The sequence below is a fragment of the Peromyscus californicus genome, unplaced genomic scaffold (genome assembly GCF_007827085.1).
Source record: "Peromyscus californicus insignis strain IS unplaced genomic scaffold, ASM782708v3 Scaffold_21__1_contigs__length_65335640, whole genome shotgun sequence".
Taxonomy (NCBI): domain Eukaryota; kingdom Metazoa; phylum Chordata; class Mammalia; order Rodentia; family Cricetidae; genus Peromyscus; species Peromyscus californicus.
In genome coordinates this window covers 22,766,240-22,785,259 of record NW_026294514.1, presented here as the reverse complement: position 1 = coordinate 22,785,259, position 19,020 = coordinate 22,766,240, and the positions used below count along the sequence as shown (strand labels likewise).

The following is a 19,020-nucleotide window of genomic DNA, read 5'->3' as shown; positions in this document are numbered from 1 at the left end:
CACAGTACTCCATTTGTATATGTTCTGTACAAATTTGTCATAAATTCACCTTTATCCCATATAGACAGTGGTACCTAAACAACTAGTTTCCCAAGATGACTTTTATATTATGAATTAATATGGAAATGTAGAGGTCATATGCTAAACCACGTTAAGGACAGGATAAAAACTTCTGGTAGGTACAAATAAGCCAGTTTGCAGTGAATCAGGCCTTCAGTTTACCTCACCTAACATATAACAAGGAAAGCTTGGACAGATGGAGGTCACTGAATCCCCTACTATGCACTTACTAGGTGATCGCTGAGTTTTATTTACTGGAAATGGATTTTAAAAGGAATACACTGTCACTGTAACCAGAGAAGGAATCTAGGGTTTGCTATTTTTGTTGTAGTTGTTTTGTTCTTTTTAAAAAGTTGTTCAAATTATGAAACTGTGATCTAAAAATAGTTTTGATGGTGGAGCACTTGAGATTTTGGACATCGATCACGTGCCCTTCTGTATGACAAAGTTGTGTTTTTACCTCTTCGGTTGTAACTTCCTCTCACACCTTTGTCTCCACACTGTTCATAGCTCTTCCTCCATTGTCTCTGGATTCTTGACACGCCTCATAGTTAGAAGAGGAGGTCAGCTCTGAACTTCTGATTCATTAAGTCTTAATTTTTTTCCGGTAGTTTTTCTTAGCTGTATAATCTGCTGGTGTGGTTTTTATACTCACGTGTAGTTCTATATTTTTAATGTGTGGTTGGGTTGAGATGGTAAGCTGTAGAGTCCTTTGCTTCATTCTCAAGTATGAGGCACCTAACATGGCCCCTGAGACTCCATAGTCAGAGGATATGTCTGGTTCCTTTATGCTTGGATTTTAAATTGTTTGGCTTTCTTCTAAAATACAAGTTATAAAGAATAGATATCTGCTCCCCTCTCCCCCCCTCCCGCCGCCCCGCAAAAAACGAAACAAAACAAACAACAACAAAAAACGCTTAGAAAGAGGATAAAAATGTAAAGCAAAGAGTCTTAACTTTCTTCCAATTAAGAGGATGAGTGCTTTAAAAGTTCTGCAGTAATATTCCAGGCTCGGGAGGGGTCTCGAGGCCCCATGCTTGCTGCAATAGTCCAGCCTTTTAGACTTTGTTATTTGCAGTTTCAGAAGGGTTACTTCTGCTATCCATAAAAGTGCAATACCCCTCTTGAAGTCTTAAAAACTATGGTAATTTTTTTCTTTTTCTGACATTTCTTCTTCAAAAAAGAACCGTTGGAAATTTAGCATGTCAAAGGACATAACAAACAAGGACGAAAACCACTCCACTATCAAAAGATTAGAAATTGTAGAAACAAACAGCTTTTCTGACTTCCTGGAAGCTTCCTTTAGCCTAAATAACCTTTGAAACCATGAGTGAGAAGTATATTCTGAAGCGGAAATCTGAACAGACTGGATTTTTCTTTTCTCCCACTCTTACCTAATGCTCTTAAGTTAAATAACTAATATTTAATGTTTTTATTTTTCTTCCTTTTGGAAAATAAATATCAAAGCACTTAGGTCAGGTTTCAATTCATATTACCTGTTGAAGAAAAAATTTTAAATATTTGAAGCAGACCTGTTTTCATGCAGATTGAGAAATATCTTTTGTATCATCCATATTTATATGTAGTTTGCTGTTTTCTTTTTTTTTAATACCTGTGTTCCCATAGTAAAACTGCTGTAATGTAAATACTTGTTTTGTTTAAAAGTAACATTTCTTTGGCATTTCTTTTTGAAGGCATTTACTGCATTTGTACAGTATGTGTCTTGGCTACTTAACTTTTTTTTTCTTTAACAATACCAAAGGTAATTAGACTATTTTAAGGACTAATTGCTTGACAGTTTCTAGAATACTTTGATTTTTTTTTTTAGAAGAAAAAAGAAAAAAAAATCAAACCAGTAAACCTCATTTTTTCAAACTAATAATTTGGGGAAATAAAAACTATTGTTTAAAAAGAAATATATATATAAATATCTGTAAAATTAAAATTCCAGACCTTGTATGTCAGGTTTGCTCAGTGTAATGTAGGGGGTTTTTTGTCTTTGTTGTTTTTTGTTTTGTTTTTTTTAAGGCTCAAATACCTCAGAAAATGGGGTTTACTGTGGAAATACCGCAACAGTCTGCAGCTGTGTGAGCTGGCACTCTGCTGCGTACTGATTGGGAGACCTCCACTGAACAGTTTTATCACTGCAGACTGAAATGTGGGACTTGCGTTTTCTTTGTTTTTAATGCACACACATCCACGCTCTGTGCGTGCGTGCGTGTGCGTGGGTCCTGTGTATCTGCGTGTGAGTGTTGTGTGTGCATGTGCGAATGTGTGTATGTGTGTGTGTACAACTCAAGAAGCTGCAGAAACTTTGTAATACTTTGTGAAAGGGTTATATTATAAAGGTTTGTACTGTCTGAGTGCACAGCTACTGGAGTAAACTTAGCCAATCTCAGGAACAAGCATATAATTTGTCCAAGATTTATTTCTTCTCAGAAGTGTAAGTGCAGTTTTTAATTCTGTATATTATTTAATATTTTACCAATAAAATAAACTTCTGACAGAAACTGTTGGTTATAAAAACTTTGTTGAGAATTCTGTACACGACTACATCCCTCCAGTCGCCGAAGACAGAACTGCTGTTGCACAGTGGCTTGGTCATGGCTGTTGTTTGTGTGTGTCTCAGTTCTGTTCCAGAGCTCTGATGTGTGTGATGTCATCGGCCCCCAATCTTAGATGTTAGCCGTGCCCCAGCACTCTGTAGCGTCTACTGTGGCAGAGAACAAGGTATCACATGCTTTGTCAAGGATGACATCTCAATGCTTTGGATAATTCTCCCACGTAATCCTCTTTTTAACCTTTAAAATTAATCTAAGATATCTCCATGTCTGAGTTGCACTGCTTGTTCTAAAGGACATCAGTCGTAAGGAGAGAAAAATGTGGCTTGCTCCAGATTACCACGGAGTAACACAAGTGGTTCATGCTTTGATCACTAATCATATCATAAACTGGCATTTCTTAGTAGTCAGAACAGAATGATAGTAATTAAAAATCATGGAGTAAGTGATAGATTGGCAATAGCATTGGAGTAGATTTGATTGCTAGCTCTGCTTTGTGTAGCTCTACCCCTCATACCTCAGATTTCATAAGGACTGTATCTTTTCCATGAGAAGATTGTTCTATTACAAAGACAATTCCCGAGTAGAATTCTAAAAGGGTCCAGATGACTGAAAATTTATTTTGCTTAGATTTAGCTATCTGCTTAGCTCTTGTGCCAATTTATAAAGTCCCACACACATTTGAGATAGCTGTTAAATTTTCATTGGTACATATTTACAGAATCTGTGGATATTTGCAATAGTTCTCCATAAATTCCCTTCCATATGTCACACGGAATGAGAAAGAGCACAAATTCAGATGAACACATATAACCTAGACCAGAGCATCTTTCAAAATAGAAGCCTATGGCTGGAGAGGGTGAATAGGAAATAGCAAGCAGAAGAAACTTAGCAAAGTACTACTAGTACTAGGGTTAGAAAGGGCTTTTCCCCATCAGAAATGTTAGACTCTGGTTTATCTATTAACAAGAGCCATTTTTTTTAATTGAACATCCCTTATGCTCTTGAATCTCGTTGAAATCCAGTCAGAAGTAAGATAGCATCTTGATATGCTAATACATTATCAACATGCTCAAGCCAAAGGCCCCATCTTGAGATCTTGAGGGACAAGTCACATGATGAAGCAATTTCATAGAGTGTTTTAACAATGTCCCTTCCTGATGTTTGTGCCCTGAGTGTCAACAAAACCCAAGTGTAGCCCCAAGGGAAGTTCCCAGTGTTCTTTTATTTTTTATTAATCTTAATTTGACAGGTGGGCTTTCACAATACCTAAGGGAGGTGTTTGCCTAAACTTTCTAATGGGCAAAAAGGAAATAAAGTCATTTGGAAGCCCACAAGCCATATACAATTGGATAAAGGTGAGGGCAAGTCCAAAGAGATGCTCGCTCTGAGAAAAATCAGCCTGCCAGCCTCATTTCTTCTTCCTGTGTCTTACACTCTTGGATGATATCTCCCATCAGACCAATGGCTTTTGGCTTCAGCTTTACCAGGCAAAATATAAGCCCCTCAAAATGGGAAAAACAGATACTGCCCAAACTGCTGTTGAGATGTTTATTCTAGAAACCCTCAAGAAGAGCTGTTTGAACATGACCTTCCATACCAACTGGGATGTCAATGAAGAAGCTGGATGTTTCAATACTCCAGGAAGATACAGAGGTAAAGTGTGGGGGTGGGGTGGGGTGGGGAGGGTAACGTAAGGGTATTTGGATTGGGGTCTGCTGCAGCTTAGGCGAGCCTACGATAGAGGAGGAGTGCTCTGCTCTGCATTGTCCTCTTACGTTAACAGATGATGCTGGAATCAGACTTAGCCAGCCCCACCAAGAACGCCTAGTGAACAGCTTAGTGGGGAAGTAGGGACTGGCAACAGTGTCCGTATAAAATGTCAGTGACCTAGACCCGAGTGTTGGTTCTGAGGATAAAATCCTAAAGGATTCTGATTCATGACGACTTTTTTTTTTTTAATGATGCCAAAGTCCCCAAATCCAATACTCTCTTTTTAAAATGAGCAGTGACTAACTCGGGATATGTGGTTTTGGGGGTCGTGAAGGTGGATGCATCCTGCCTTGGAAATGGGATATGCTTGGCAGGAAATGAGTGGCTGTCTTTCTTTTTTCTTTTCCTTTACTGTTTTCCCCCCTCTTTCCTCTTTGTTTCTCTGCATCAAACCTGTTTTTTTTTTTTTCTCTTTCCTCTCTCTTCCATAGAATCTGTCGCGATCATTTTCTGAGTGCTCTCCGTGACCCTGTCACAAGTTTGATTAACTGCTCTGAAATCCGGTCTATTTCAACAACGTGAATGATTTTGTGCAATTAGATATATGCAAGTGCTAACCAGATCCCTTCTGGTAAGTGCTTTACAAGTGAGCACAGTTACCGCTGGCTTCTCCTAAGTCCCTTTCACCTTGCTTGTGGAAACTATATACTGTCTACTAGTAACATTCATTTTCTTGGCAAGGAAACAGAGTTCGAATCAATTAGGGTTGGTTGATTTGTTCTTTTTATAAATATCCAAAATCAGTCACAAGACTAAAACTGACTCTAATTCTAGAAACATGCAGTATAGTATTTTGTGTCCTGAGCCAGTTTGTTCAGAATTTGATGGGTACACTCCCTTAATAAAGGGAAGGAACCAATGTTGCATAGTAGTAGCTAGCAAGATAATAATAATAATAATAATAATAATAATAATAATAACCAAGAGAAATAACTTAGTGTTCTACTCATTCTGATTTTTAAACAGAATAACCCCAGTTGAACTCACTGGCACAGTCAATGTGGTAAGGAGGGTTACTGAGAAATACAGTACTAAGTTGCAAAGAAAAAATAATCTGAAATTTAAATTTTACTAAAGAAGATTTTGAAATTTAAAATCTTGAAAGTTCTAAAATTATGTAATAGGTTTTCTAGCAGACCTTTTACTTAATTTTAATTAATGTGGGTTTTTTTTCTAATTGTCTTTGAAATTTCCTTCACAGTTGATGAAATTACTTATCACTGAGTCCCTGTCACCGAACTCATTTCTTTTATCATAGGACTTACATTTCAAGGCTTGGGCTTGACTGTCTTACTCCTTTCTAGTTAAAACCTTGAACCTAGCCTAGTAAGAATGTAGGGATTCACCAGAAGCTGTGGTCATGAGAATTAAATGTTGTAGCACTGTAGTTTGCTGCCTGGGCATTGTGGGTATTCCTCACAGGTGTTCAAACCTCTCTACCAAGTTATCATCTTGCTGTTAGTTTTAAAGCATAAAGTATCCTAACATCCACCTCCATCTGTTTGCATTACAAACCGAGTGATATATTTATCATGCAATTCAGCCTCCTGTTATCTCTTCCTAGGAATGAGACAAATACTGCCACTTGGACATTCCTGACTTTGATCTGGAAATCGCTGCAGTCTTCCAGAAGGGTTGCTAGAGCCACACCTACAACCATGTCTTCCTTGTCTTTTACAATCTTAGTAAGTAGCCTCATTTTTGGCCTTCAGAGAGTCTATTCTTTTTTTTTCCGACACCTCCCTGCACTGTTTACTTATTTATTTATTTATATCAGATTGTAATCTGCATGCATATTACTGTCGTTTGCTAATACTCAAAGGGAAGAGGGAAAAAACTGGGACACAGTATGAGTCATGTTTTTCCAGACACTCGGCCAAATTGCCTTTTGATCATCCCGACAAATGGTAGTTTGGTTATACCATAACACCAATGTATTTTCCAAGCTACAAGCATACGCCCAATGTTTTCTACTTTCTTCTTTAATGTTTTGACAAGCCTGGTTACAGCTGAGTAAAGGATAACTTGCTCATATAACAAGCATAAAAAGAAAAAATCTTCTACATGTATGAAGGGAAAAGAGCACCACTATACACATAGAAGAATTCAAGTCACTTTCCTAATAGAGAATGGATCATTGCCCAATTCTCTCTAAATAAACATGAGCTCCATAGAAATGTACCTGTTAAGTTTTTATTTTTAGTTGAGATTCTAATGTGCGTACGATATCATCCGTTTAAACTACAGCATGCTAGAAAACAAACTCTTTCTGCCTTAATTATACTAATTTATTTTACTTTGTAAAATATATTCAATATCTGCACAAAAGACTCACCACACTGGAGTGATATGTCTTAGTTTTAATAAATGCTCATTTTTGCTAATGTATTTTAATTCTTGCTAATTTATCCTGGTTCATATCTTCTTAGTTATAAAGAACACTAAAGAAATTAAATTGATAAAATGTGGTAACTTTGGCACTGTATAGAAATTCTCTAACATGTCATTTGGATTACCTTAATGATGTGGTTTATTTTTCTTTTTTCTTATGAGCAATCTGTCTTACGAATGTAAAGAAGTTCTGAATGGATACACCAGATTATTTTCCTATTGTATATGACTTAGGCAAATCATGGTACAAGTATCCTGTACAAATAAAACCACTTAAGAAACCCCCCAGCCGGGCGGTTGTGGCGCACGCCTTTAATTCCAGTTCTCGGGAGGCAGAGCCAGGTGGATCTCTATGAGATTGAGGCCAGCCTGGTCTACAGAGCGAGATCCAGGACAGGCACCAAAACTACACAGAGAAACCCTGTCTCAAAAAATCAAAAAAAAAAAAAAAAAAAAAAAAAAAAAAGAACCCCCCCCCCCCAATGAAGATAATGGACACATATTTTCCTTTCTGAAATTGTTTCATATTAATATTAACATACCTTGTTAGCCACATTTTCAACGTGTTCATAACTCAAGTAGGATAAGTAGTCACCATAAACACATTCATATGTAGCTCTGAGCAGTACTAGTGTCCCATGGCATTTTGACCAACTGAGTATCATATACCAGCAATGGCATTTTAGCATTCTGGCATTCTGCTGATGGACGGTGAGCACCACCCATAATTCACCAGCACAGGGTTAAGGCATAACTATCACCATTTATGCGTTTTCTGCTACTTCATTTAATTATGTAGACTGGGATGTCTGTTTACCGGCTGTTTGGTCTGCAGTTTTCTGTGGGCTGAGTTATATAAGTTATCCTTGTATTTCTCAGAAGCAAGTCCTTTTTCTATTTTTCTTATTTTTTAAGTCAGACTTATTTTCACTGTTTCGGGGACCATGTAAATCATAAATGCAATTGTTTAGGAGGATTGACCTAATACCTGTTTTTCTCCTCTAAAATTGCTTCAATCGATGAGCTCTGAATTAATTCCATTTATCTAGACTATTACTGCTGAACTCCATAATAAAAGTCATCTGTAGAAACAAGGACAGCTACATCATGAGCGTTCTGAGTGGCAGTAAGAATGAATGACTTAACCCACCTCATTTATCACAATGTACAAAACAGGCCTGATTTATATGTAACAGAACCGAACCTTGACACAGCAAGGCCTTTTCATACTCTACTGTACATAAAGTAGACCCATGATAAGTGTAAGTGTGAAAATCATCCTTGATCATCTGACTGCTAATACTGAACAGAGAGTATCTAGATATGAAACTACACATATTTTAAAACCTGAATTGAGTCTTAATTTTAATTTTAACCCACCTTTAAGCCTAAATTCAAGATGAATGGAATAAAATGAAATCATCCTTTGAAAACACCAGATTGCTGCTTTTTGAGAACCTCAAACAGGTTACTTGGTAAATGGTCCCAGGAGGATTTTAAAAAAAGAATGGGGAGTGGCATGTTTGCATTTTCATTCTAGGCCTCTAGCCTTCGGAACATTGTTTATCGTGGGATTTTCAGAAAGGTTAATTTGTATCCTGGGGAAATCTGAACAGGTAGCTATAGAGCTAGCTGTAGGGTCAGACTTTGAGGGAATAGAATGTTGAGATGACTTCATTCCCAACACTAAATTGTCCACTTGGAAAGTTGAAAAGACCATACATAAACTCTGCCTCTTTTCTTCCTCTACTCTTCTGTGTGATCAGTTCCCATCTGTGTCCACACTAGAAAACCATCTACGATGCTCATGACTGAAAAGGAAATTGGAAGCAAAGGAAACATATCTTCAGAGTCCAGATGGAGAGATGAGGATGGGCAGGGGTGAAGGAGGCTGAGACAATACGGTGGAAAACGCAGCATCACATTTAGAGAACCGGGTACCTAATAGAGTTTGGAAGACAAAAAGTCCAGTAGAGATGAGAGGAGAGACAAGTAGTACCAGGTAGGAGCTGTAAGAATCTGGACTCTTATCAGTAGAGACAGGGACCCATCCATGAAAGTGGTTTGGGAGTCACTGGTTAGATTTGCAAAACTGCCTGAGGTTCCCTGTGAGATCAGATCGCAGCCGGGGATGCCAGACTAGAAGGCAAAGCTACTGCAGGAGTCCAGGGTAAGGCAACGGCTTGTGTTGTGGGAGTGGTGTGGAAATGGAGAGGGATGGTTAGATTCTGAAGATACTTGAATGTGGTGGAATGTGCTGGACTGGTTTGTGCTAGATTGCATGTAGGTAGTGTGGGAATGCGGTTAGTTCAGGATAAAGCTCTAGTTTCTTCCTGGGCAGGGTAGATGCATAGGGGTGCTGTTTATTGTCCTCAAAAACACAGAAAATGAAGCCAGTGAAAAGTGAACGAAGATGCTGAGTGTGAAAGGCTGGTGAGATATCCAAGAGGAAAAACGTAGTAGGAAATTAGAGATGCCTGGTTAGTATCAGAAGGGAGCACAGAGGGAGGGAGATTAAAACCACAGATTTGGTGAGCTTATATACTGAGACTGTGCAACAAAAATGAAAAGGTTAAAGTCAATATAATACTGTATTTCATTTTAGTTAAAGTACAAGATTTGTATAAATGTCCTATAATAAAAACAACTATCAAGAAAAGCCATCAGTGAGTTCCCGGCCTTTCATGGTAGAGGAAAGTCTGAAGGGCAGCAGTACCTCAGAGAGGATGGTCCTGAAGGGAGGGTTTGAAGTTTTGTTGGGAAGATTCTGGATAGACAGCTAAGAAGTTGGGTGGGAATAATACTGCAGAGGAATTTCCAGTGAAATGTGCCTGTAACTGTCATTCCGTTTGAACTTGAATGCGCCTTTAAAGGGGATGTGGCCAGCAGAAGCAGCGAGCCCAAGCCTCGCTGATACAAAGCACTCCTTGGTCCAGAGAGTCTGGTGTATCTCGACAGGGCATGAAGGAGTCTAGCCGTATGCATCTCTTCTACCAGGAATGTTTGATTGTTGTCCTTGACATGCAGAGTAGACTAGCATTCAGTAGGATCCTCCAGAATGCAGTACATGTTTTCACTTACGTATTCCCTGCTTTGCCATCTTCATTTGAATCTTATTAGAGATACCTTCATTGATAGAGATAAAAACCGAGGCCCTTGTCCTGAGGCTTTTGATGGATTTATTGAAGGCTTTTTCCAGAGCTAGTTATCTAGAACAGCCCTGTATTTCCACACAGAATTTCAGACACATTTGAAATGCAAGGGAACACTAGCCTTCCGGTATCCAAATATTTTGAGTTAAATTAACAAGATCTTCTATATTATATAGGTATTCAGTTAACTACACATACTTAAATTAATGGGATTCCTGGATATATTTGATACCCAAGTAAATTCTTATCGTTTTCCTGACCAACCTAAGGAGGGCATCTTGCAAAAATGATTAAAAGAACCTTTTAATATCAAATTATAATATAAAATACGTTATCTTTCGCAGTGCCAAAATCTGTACAATCCCAAAAGAGAACAAGTTCTATACACAGCACAATAAAAGATTCTAAAATATTTTCATTATATATATATAAGAACAAGTAAAAGTTCATTCTGCTAAGTAGAGAAATTCTGTCTCATAAACAAAGTTCATTCTAATAAATTTCAATTTTTTTTTTCGAGACAGGATTTCTCCATGTAGTTTTGGTGCCTGTACTAGATCTCACTCTGTAGACCAAGCTGCCCTGGAACTCACAGAGATCTGCCTGCCTCTGCCTCCTGAGTCCTGAAATTAAAAGCGTGTGCCACCGCCGCCCAGCAAATTTCAAATTTTAAAATCATCTCTTCAGCAGCCAACAAATAGTTTAGGATGACACTTCTGAGTGGAACTAAGTTACTCTTGGGTTGGCGATGGTCATTTTCTCAAGCAGTGTTCAGCCAAGGCAATGGGATGCACACCACAAATACAAACAACCCAAGGAAATACAATCCTTCTAGTAGCCATGTTAAAAAATATATTTTTAATTGAGTGAAATTAACTTAACATTTGACTTATTTCAAGGTCAATTTATTCTAAATTATTCAAACCTATAAGTACATAAATAAATACTGACTAGTGAACTAATTGACCCCTTTTTTTTTGGTTTTTTTTTTTTTTTTTTTTTTTGGTTTTTCAAGACAGGGTTTCTCTGTGTAGCTTTGCGCGCCTTTCCTGGAACTCGCTTTGGAGACCAGGCTGGCCTTGAACTCACAGAGATTCGCCTGCCTCTGCTTCCTGAGTGCTGGGATGAAAGGCGTGCGCCACCACCGCCCGGCCGACCCTTTCGTTTTTAATACTAACTCTTTGAGACCTGGCCTGTATTTTACATTTAAAGTATTTTGCATTTAAAGCATCTCTCAGTGGCCAGGCATTGGTGGCGCATGCCTTTAATCCCAGCACTCACTCGGGAGGCAGAGGCAGGCAGATCTCTGTGAGTTTGAGGCCAGCCTGGGCTACAGAGTGAGTTCCAGGACAGGCTCCAAAACTCAAAAAACAAAAACAAAACAAACAAACAAACAAAAAGCATTTCTCAGTTTGGAGCTACTTTTTTCTGGTTCAGTAGCAGATCTGTGGCCTAAGAAACTATAGCAGTACTCCTGTGTTATAGTCTTGACCATAGCTACCTATTGAATATTATTTACATGGCGATTGCTATAGCAATATTCATGTTTCAAAGGAATGCTACAAGCTACTGTCAATCTTATTTTCTATACAGAATGACCAGAGGCTTAAAAAGATTTTAGGTCTTGCCTAAAACTACCAAGTTAACAGATGACAGGCTGAGACTCAAACAGGACATATGTGTGGTGGTATTTTACTTGTACTGAAATGTGATTTTAATTGTATGTTAATAAATAAAGTTGCCTGGGGGTCAGAGCTATTAGAGCCATAGCAAGTGCGTGGCGGCGGTGGCGCACGCCTTTAAGGACCTGGAGGGCGGTACATGCAGGCAGTGACGAGGCAGTCACATGTTTGGGTTTACAACCAATGAGAAGGCAGAACAACTAGAGTATATAAAGACATACACACAGGAAGTAGGTCCCTTTTCGGAGAGCTCTCTTGGCTGAAGAGGATCGCTGAATCAGGAAGGGTGAGGCTCTTAGCTCTGACCTCTTGGCTTTCTTCTCTGACTCGGCTCTGTGTTTCTTATTTAATAAGACGGTTGGTTACATCTACACATATGCAAGTGTATTCAAATGAGATTCACAATTATTTCATGCTTTTATATGATTCTTGCATGTATAATATTCAGAAAACGTAGTTAGTTCATGTTAGAGGAAAGTACACTTTTTTTCTTCCTTTCTTTCTTTTTTTTTTGGTAAAGTGATTTAAATGGTCTGATAGTTGTCTCTATGTCACTTGTGGAATAATAAGATCATTTGTAAATAGCAAAAAGGAAGAAAAGAAGGAAAAGAGGGAGAGAGTAAACTAAAAGACCGTATTGCAGAAGAATGAAGTTAAAGGAAGTAGCCATCTATGACCTTGCTTGATAAAACAAAGTGAATTACGGTAGGAAGGATAGGATGTACCATGGCCTTTTTTTTTTATATAAATTTATTTAATTATTTATTTTACATCCAGGATGCAGTTTCCCCTCCCCCCTCTTCTAGTCCATTCCCCCATGCCCCCTCTGTTCCCATCCCACCCCCGAATCCACTGCTCCTTCGTTTCCTATGAGCCCCGGTTAGATGGTTTTGTGAGTTTTCTGGTGGTGACCTTCACCCCTCTGGCTCCTACAATCCTTTCTCCCTCTCTTCTGCAGGATTCCCTGATCTCCACCTAATGTTTGGCTGTGGATCTGCAGCGGTTTCCATCAGTTGCTGGATGACTCCTCTAGGCACCAGTCTGGTCACAGGAGATGGCCAGCTCAGGCTATGTATCTGCTATTTCTAGGGGTCTAAGCTGTGGTCTTCCTTGTAGATTTCTGGGAATTCCCTTCAGCAGGGTTTTTATCTGACTCCAAAAAGCCCCCTTTCCAATAGTCTCTCTCAGTACTCCCCCCACCTCCCCACTCCCCCCGCAACCTAATCGCTCCTGTTCTCTTCCCTGCCAATCCTCACTCACTCCACCCATGAAATCTCTTCTATTTCTCCTTCCTAGGGAGAGCTGAGTGTCCCTTCATGAACCCTCCTGGTTACCTAGCCTTTCTGGCACTGTGGATTGTAGCATGGTTATCCTTTACAGTTAATATCCACTTAAGAGTGAGTACATACCATGTTTGTTCTTTTGGGGTTGGGTTACCTCACTCAGGATGATCTTTTCCTAGTTCCATCCATTTGCCTTCAAATTTCCTGGTGTCCTGTTTTTATCAGCTGAGTGGCACTCCATTGTGTAAATGTACCATATTTTCTTTATCCATTCCTCAATAGAGGGACCTCTAGGTTTTTTTCCAGGTTCTGGCTTTTACAAATAAAGCTGCTATGAATAAAGTTGAGCAAGTGTCCATGGGCATGTCTTAATGAGATGTTAGAAAGACAATTGAGTTTGTGGTAACAAACTCAAAAAGTTGTTGAATCTGGCTGGGTAGTGGTGGTGCACGCCTTTAATCCCAGCACTTGGGAGGCAGAGGCAGGCAGATCTCTGTGAGTTTGAGGCCAGCCTGGTCTACAGAGTGAGCTCCAGGAAAGGTATCAAAGCTATATAGAGAAATCCTGTCTCAAAAAAACGAAACAAAAAGTTGTTGAATCTGTATTATTGAAGATTGAAATAAAGTGAGCAACAAAAATGTTTTTTAAAAATCAGCAAATTGATTTGAATACTAGCTTATAAGCTAAGAAAAATCACTAAATGATATTTTGTGTAAATATAATCTAAGAACTAAAGAAGGGTATCAGGCAAAGACTGATTTGGATGAAATCCAAGATGAATGTGAGAGCCACTGCTATAGAGTTGGTGGTCCAGAAGTAATTACTAAGAAGCCCTCCAGGGATTCTAGGGTGTTAATATTCTAATCACCCTCCATGTAGCACTGAATGTGCTCACTTTTTATTTGTATCAATTTCTTATTCTTGTTTTCTAAAATTTTTTAAATTTTATGTATTTATTGTGCATGGGCACACTTGTTCTGTGGTGTGTCTGTGTGTATGTCTGTATGTGTATATTTGTGTAGGTGTGTGTATGTGTGTGTCTCTCTGTATTTGTGTCTGTATGTTTGTGTATGTGTGTGTGTGTGTCTGTGTTTGTGTCTGTGTATGTGTGTGTCTGTCTCTCTGTGTATATATTCCTGTCTCTGTGTGTGCATGGGTGTGTGTGTGTGTGTGTGTGTGTGTGTGTGTGTGTGTGTGTGTGTGTCAGAAGACAACTTGTGAGAATCGTTTCTCTCCTTTTCCATGTGGATTTTCAAAATTGAACACAGCCCCTTAGGCTTGGCCGCAGAGTCGTCTCACTACCCAGTTTCTTAATCTTGCCATCCTTTCAACTTTACTAATTAGATCTCTGTTTTTTTTTTTTCTGAACACTAAGCTATATTTTTCTTTACTATTCAAGATACCACTTGGGATCCAGGTATTCCAGGAAGTCTTCCCAAACCACAAATGGAACTTACAGCATCCTCTACAGAGTGGAAGAATGGCATAGGTAATTGACGCATGTGTGCTCATTCCATGAGTTAAATAATGCCATAGGATCAACCTCTAGCCTGTGTTCTGGTTGACTTTCCCACCCCAGCTTCCCCAGGACTGGTTCAGACCACACCATCTTCCTTCGTGCTTAGGTCCCCTTCCTCTCCCCCAAGCATTCCTCCCCAGCCCCTCTTGCTTGCTGCTTACCTCCGTAAGGAGACAACGTATTGAGCAAAGCCAATATGAATACACACAGGCAGCTGTTGGTAAAGAAAAGACTGAGGCCAAGATGCACTCCCCTCCTTTTCCTGCAACAGAGTTTACCTCCCTAGCTGACTAAAGGAGACAGCATACTTGAAAGAATACACCAGCTTCAAAGCACACAGAGCAAGGATCTAAGTGTAATTTGCCGTGTTAATACTACTTGACATTTCATCTTTAGGGTCTCCGTTTCCTTGCTTACAGTAGTGACCAGAATATGAGGCAGGGTTGTTGCATGTATTCTTTTATTTATCGATTAATTTGGGGGAAGGAAATAGGCATATTGACACGTATGTATGTGTTAAACGTAAGATATAAAAAAATAATTGTTTCCCTTCAAGAGGTCTGCCATAGATTTAAAAGAAGCAAAGTGTTAGTCAGATTATTTCAAAATGGCATGTTGGGAGTAAGTAGTGGAAACAGTAGAAATAGTAACAGAGGAGTTGTCAGTTTACCATGGACAGCCAGGTTCCATTAAGCTGGGGACACCTGAGCGGTAATGAGAGGACAGAGGAGAGGTACGTATTCTGGATTTCTACTAATGTGTTTCTTCTCTCCTCAATGTTTCTAAGACATGCATATTTCTCCATGTTCACGGTGCCTATACTCCACATGGAAAAGAGACAGGTTAGTGGGCAGATGTGCTCTGATTTGACTCAACTGACTTGGCAAATTAACCAATACTATCAATTTAAAAAAAAAAAACAATTGATTAATAGTCTGAGCAGAAAGAAAACTCATAGCCAGGAGGCCGTGCTCCAGTAAGCCTACATACACACTGCTCTCATTGGCTCGGTTGCATCCCTGCCAAGAATGAGTTCTGTTTATTCCCAAATTGTTGATGCCAATTGGCTTATTATTGTAACCATGTAATATAATTAAACATCACTTACATAATTCAGTGAAATAGAGGGTAAAATGAATGTGTTGTTTCTTTGAAAGTAAGTTGACTCTGTTGGAAAAGGTCAAGAAAATAAATTGCTAAAAAATTTTCCAGCTAATTGGGGAGAGGAAGTATAATGCTACATCGTTCCCCACAATTCCATATTCCTGCTGGTTTGTCAATGTTGGAGCTTTCACTCCGCTTAGAGAAATGGAAGTGAGAGGTTACAGATCATGCCCTATGACGAAGAAAAACTGCAGGGGTCATCAATATCCAAACTAATGACCATTGACCTACATCAACTAGCTAGTGAATAACTGCATTAACTGTGTTAAGTTAAATGGTTAAATAATTGGTTCTCTAACTGGCCTCTCCTTCTAGACTCTATATATTTTATGCTTCTCCTTATGGGATAAGAAGGTAAAGAATTGTATGTTGTGATGCAGATGTTAGAAATCTTTGGTGGAAAGATATAGTCCCTTTTAATGAGTAGGACAGCTGAGATAAAAAAGGAAGTCAAAGGAAGGGGACAGGGGCAGAAAGCAGAGCATTTACTTCAAGCAAGACATGGACAAAAAGTGGGACACAAGGATACAGGAAAGAGATGTTGGTAGCCTCGACTTTGGTCATAACAACAGAATTGGAGATGTATGGTGGGCATTAGATACAACCAGTATAATCTAACAGGATATAACTGTTGTCCAGATGTGAGGCCGGTAGATTGGGACAGAGAAAATATGATTCCCACTTTCTGATTTAAGAAATGAGTTCTGGCCAGGCAGTGGTGGCACACGTCTTTAATCCCAGCACTCGGGAGGCAGAGCCAGACCAATCTCTGTGAGTTCGAGGCCAGCCTGGTTTACAGAGTGAGATCCAGGACAGGGCACCAAAACTATACAGAGAAACCCTGTCTCAAAAAAACAAAAAGAAAAAAAAAGAAAAGAAAAAGAAATGAGATGTGTGATACTGTTTGTCCAAACAACAGCTTTAATGGAGAAGCAGAGAACATGGAGAAGAGAAAGCCATTCTCACCTGGAATCCCCGGGCTTGTGCCACAAGACGCAGTAAGTAGAAAAGTCCTGTGAGCAACCGTGCGTATTGAGTGCAGGAAAGAAGAAAAGCAAGCTGGGAGAAAGCTCAGTCAATTGGAGTACTTAAGCACTTAAAAACAAAAACTGGGATGATGGCACACACTCGTAATCCAAGCACTTGGAAGATGGTAGCAGGCAGATCCCTGGGACTCGCTGGCCGGCTAGCCTAGCCACGTGGCTGAGCTCCAGGCTCTTGAGAAACTGGCTTTGAGAACCAAGGTGGACAGCTCCTAAGGAACAGCGCCTGAAGTTGTCCTCTGGCCTACACACACCTGGGTATGCATGCACACGCAAATGTACGTGCACCCACCAACACATGCACACCAAAGACGAGGAGGAGGAGGAGGGGGAGGAGGAGGAGGAGGCAGCATCTGAGCATGTTCAGTCGTTGAAAACATGAAAGGTAGAGAAGGTCTCCCAAGGACAGTTAATAGCACAGGAAGAGAAGACAGGACAATGGCTTAGGAGGAGACTGAGGAAAAATGTTAGGGAACAGATAGAAAGGGAAGGAAACCAAAATTGAGATCATTAAAGGAGCAGAGAAAGAATTGGGGGTAAGGGGGTGTTTTAAGTATTCACTGCTGCTGAATGAAAACTACCCAGTAGATCCCACAGTACATAGGTTGCATGTAGGTATCCCCAATTGAGGTCACAGTCAGTGGACTGTGTAGCTGAAATTTTCCTGTGTCCCGCCCAGTCCTCAGCCACTCAGACCCAAGTAAACACACAGAGGCTTGTATTAATTAAAACTGCTTGGCCATTAGCTCAGGCTTACTACTGACTATCTCTTACACTTAAACTCAGCCCATTTCTGTTAATCTACATGTTGCCACATTTTCCGTGGCTTTACCTGTGTGCCGTTACATGCTGCTTCCTGGATGGTGGGCTGGCACCTCCTGACTCAGCCCTTCCTCTTCCCAGAATTCTCCTTGTCTGTTTACCTTGCCTATACTTCCTGCCTGGCTATTGGCCAATCAGCATTTCATTTGTCAACCAATCAGAACAACACATTATTGGCGAAATTATTAAGGCCACTCCACGTAGTTAAAAGGAGATTTATTTAATGGCATAACTTACAAATTAAGGGATAGGTAGGTTGCGGGGTCTGGGGAAGGTGTATCGCAGTCCAGCGGTGTTCTCTGGAGCTCTGCTTGGCCCACCTCCACCATCCAGGGTCCCGGAACAGAGAGAGCCAGCGCATCTGGATCTCGGGTCTTCAGGGTCCTCTCTTGGCCTTGTAGGCGTGACAGTTACCGAAGTCTCAATGGGGGTTGGAACTTCCAGATCAAAGCTGGAATGGCTACCCACTACAACACATATTCACAGCATACAGAACATCTTTTTATAAAAGGCTGCGGGACTGTGGGTGAGAGATTAGTCCCAGGCGGGACACAGAAAAACTTCTGGACTACAGGACTGTCTAGTAGAAACTAAAGCACTAAGACAAAAGGCTATATTGAAATGAGGAGTGAGGGGCTGATAAGGAAAAAGAGGTGAGGAGTGCCATAATTTTGCTATTTGAAAAATCATTTGCAATGTGGAGTAGAGAATAAGAAAAGCCTAGAACACATGAGAAGGGCAGATCTGACCACCTTGCATTCCAAGGTAGATGGATCTGAATTTTATATCAGAAGATACACAAAGCGCAACTAAGTATAACGGAGATTATTCTACTTAAAGGAAGCGAGCTGGCTTTGACAAGAGTGTAGAGGATACAATTAGCACATGTGAATTAGTAAAGAGAATTGTTAAGTTTCCCGAAGCTTGCGCAGAGCTGCATCCCAGCAATTTGCTACTGAAAATACAGCACTCAAATTTACATAAGACCTAAAGAGATGGAGGATATTCAAGTTCACTCCTTTACTAATGTCATTCTTAACTTTCTCATGCAATGTTTTCTAGCAGAATGGGAAGAGAGGAGCTGGAGCCTAAGTTCTAGAATTGTACTTAACACCAGATTTGACTGAGGGAGGTAGTTAACACACATGAACATCGTCCATCCTGCCTACTGGCACTGGGAAAGAAGACTGCGGAATACTGAGTTAGCGGCCACTGCAACCGTTTAGAGTTCAGCACCACTAACAGGGATGGTGAAGAGAAAAAGGACTCCTCAGGTGAAGTTCAAGGTCAGGAACAACTAGATTTGGGGGCTGCAGAGATGGCTCAGTGGTTAAGAGCACTGGCTGCTCTTCCAGAGGACCTGGGTTCAATTCCCAGCACCCACATGGCAGCTCACAACTGTCTGTAACTCTACTCCCAAGGCATCTGGCACCCTCACACAGACATACATGTGGGCAATATACCGCATAAAAATAAATCTTAAAAAGACCAACTAGATTCAAAACCTGATTGATTGTGAGAAGTAAGGCATCATCTATGAAGTCTTAATACTCTTGTTTTATTTTGGCTG

General features: G+C 40.0%; 1 long non-coding RNA gene across 2 annotated transcripts; it reads left to right on the top strand.

Annotated features, from left to right (window-relative positions):
* Positions 1 to 5,963: 5,963 nt before the first annotated feature.
* LOC128117328 (uncharacterized) lies at positions 5,964 to 17,955 on the top strand. 2 transcript variants are annotated; one of them, XR_008220790.1, is made up of 6 exons: positions 5,964 to 6,079; positions 8,552 to 8,787; positions 12,578 to 13,016; positions 14,302 to 14,391; positions 15,209 to 15,263; positions 16,505 to 17,955. It is a non-coding gene; the product is annotated as an uncharacterized LOC128117328 (long non-coding RNA). The 2 variants fall into 2 exon arrangements; XR_008220791.1 differs by lacking the exon at positions 8,552 to 8,787.
* Positions 17,956 to 19,020: the final 1,065 nt, after the last annotated feature.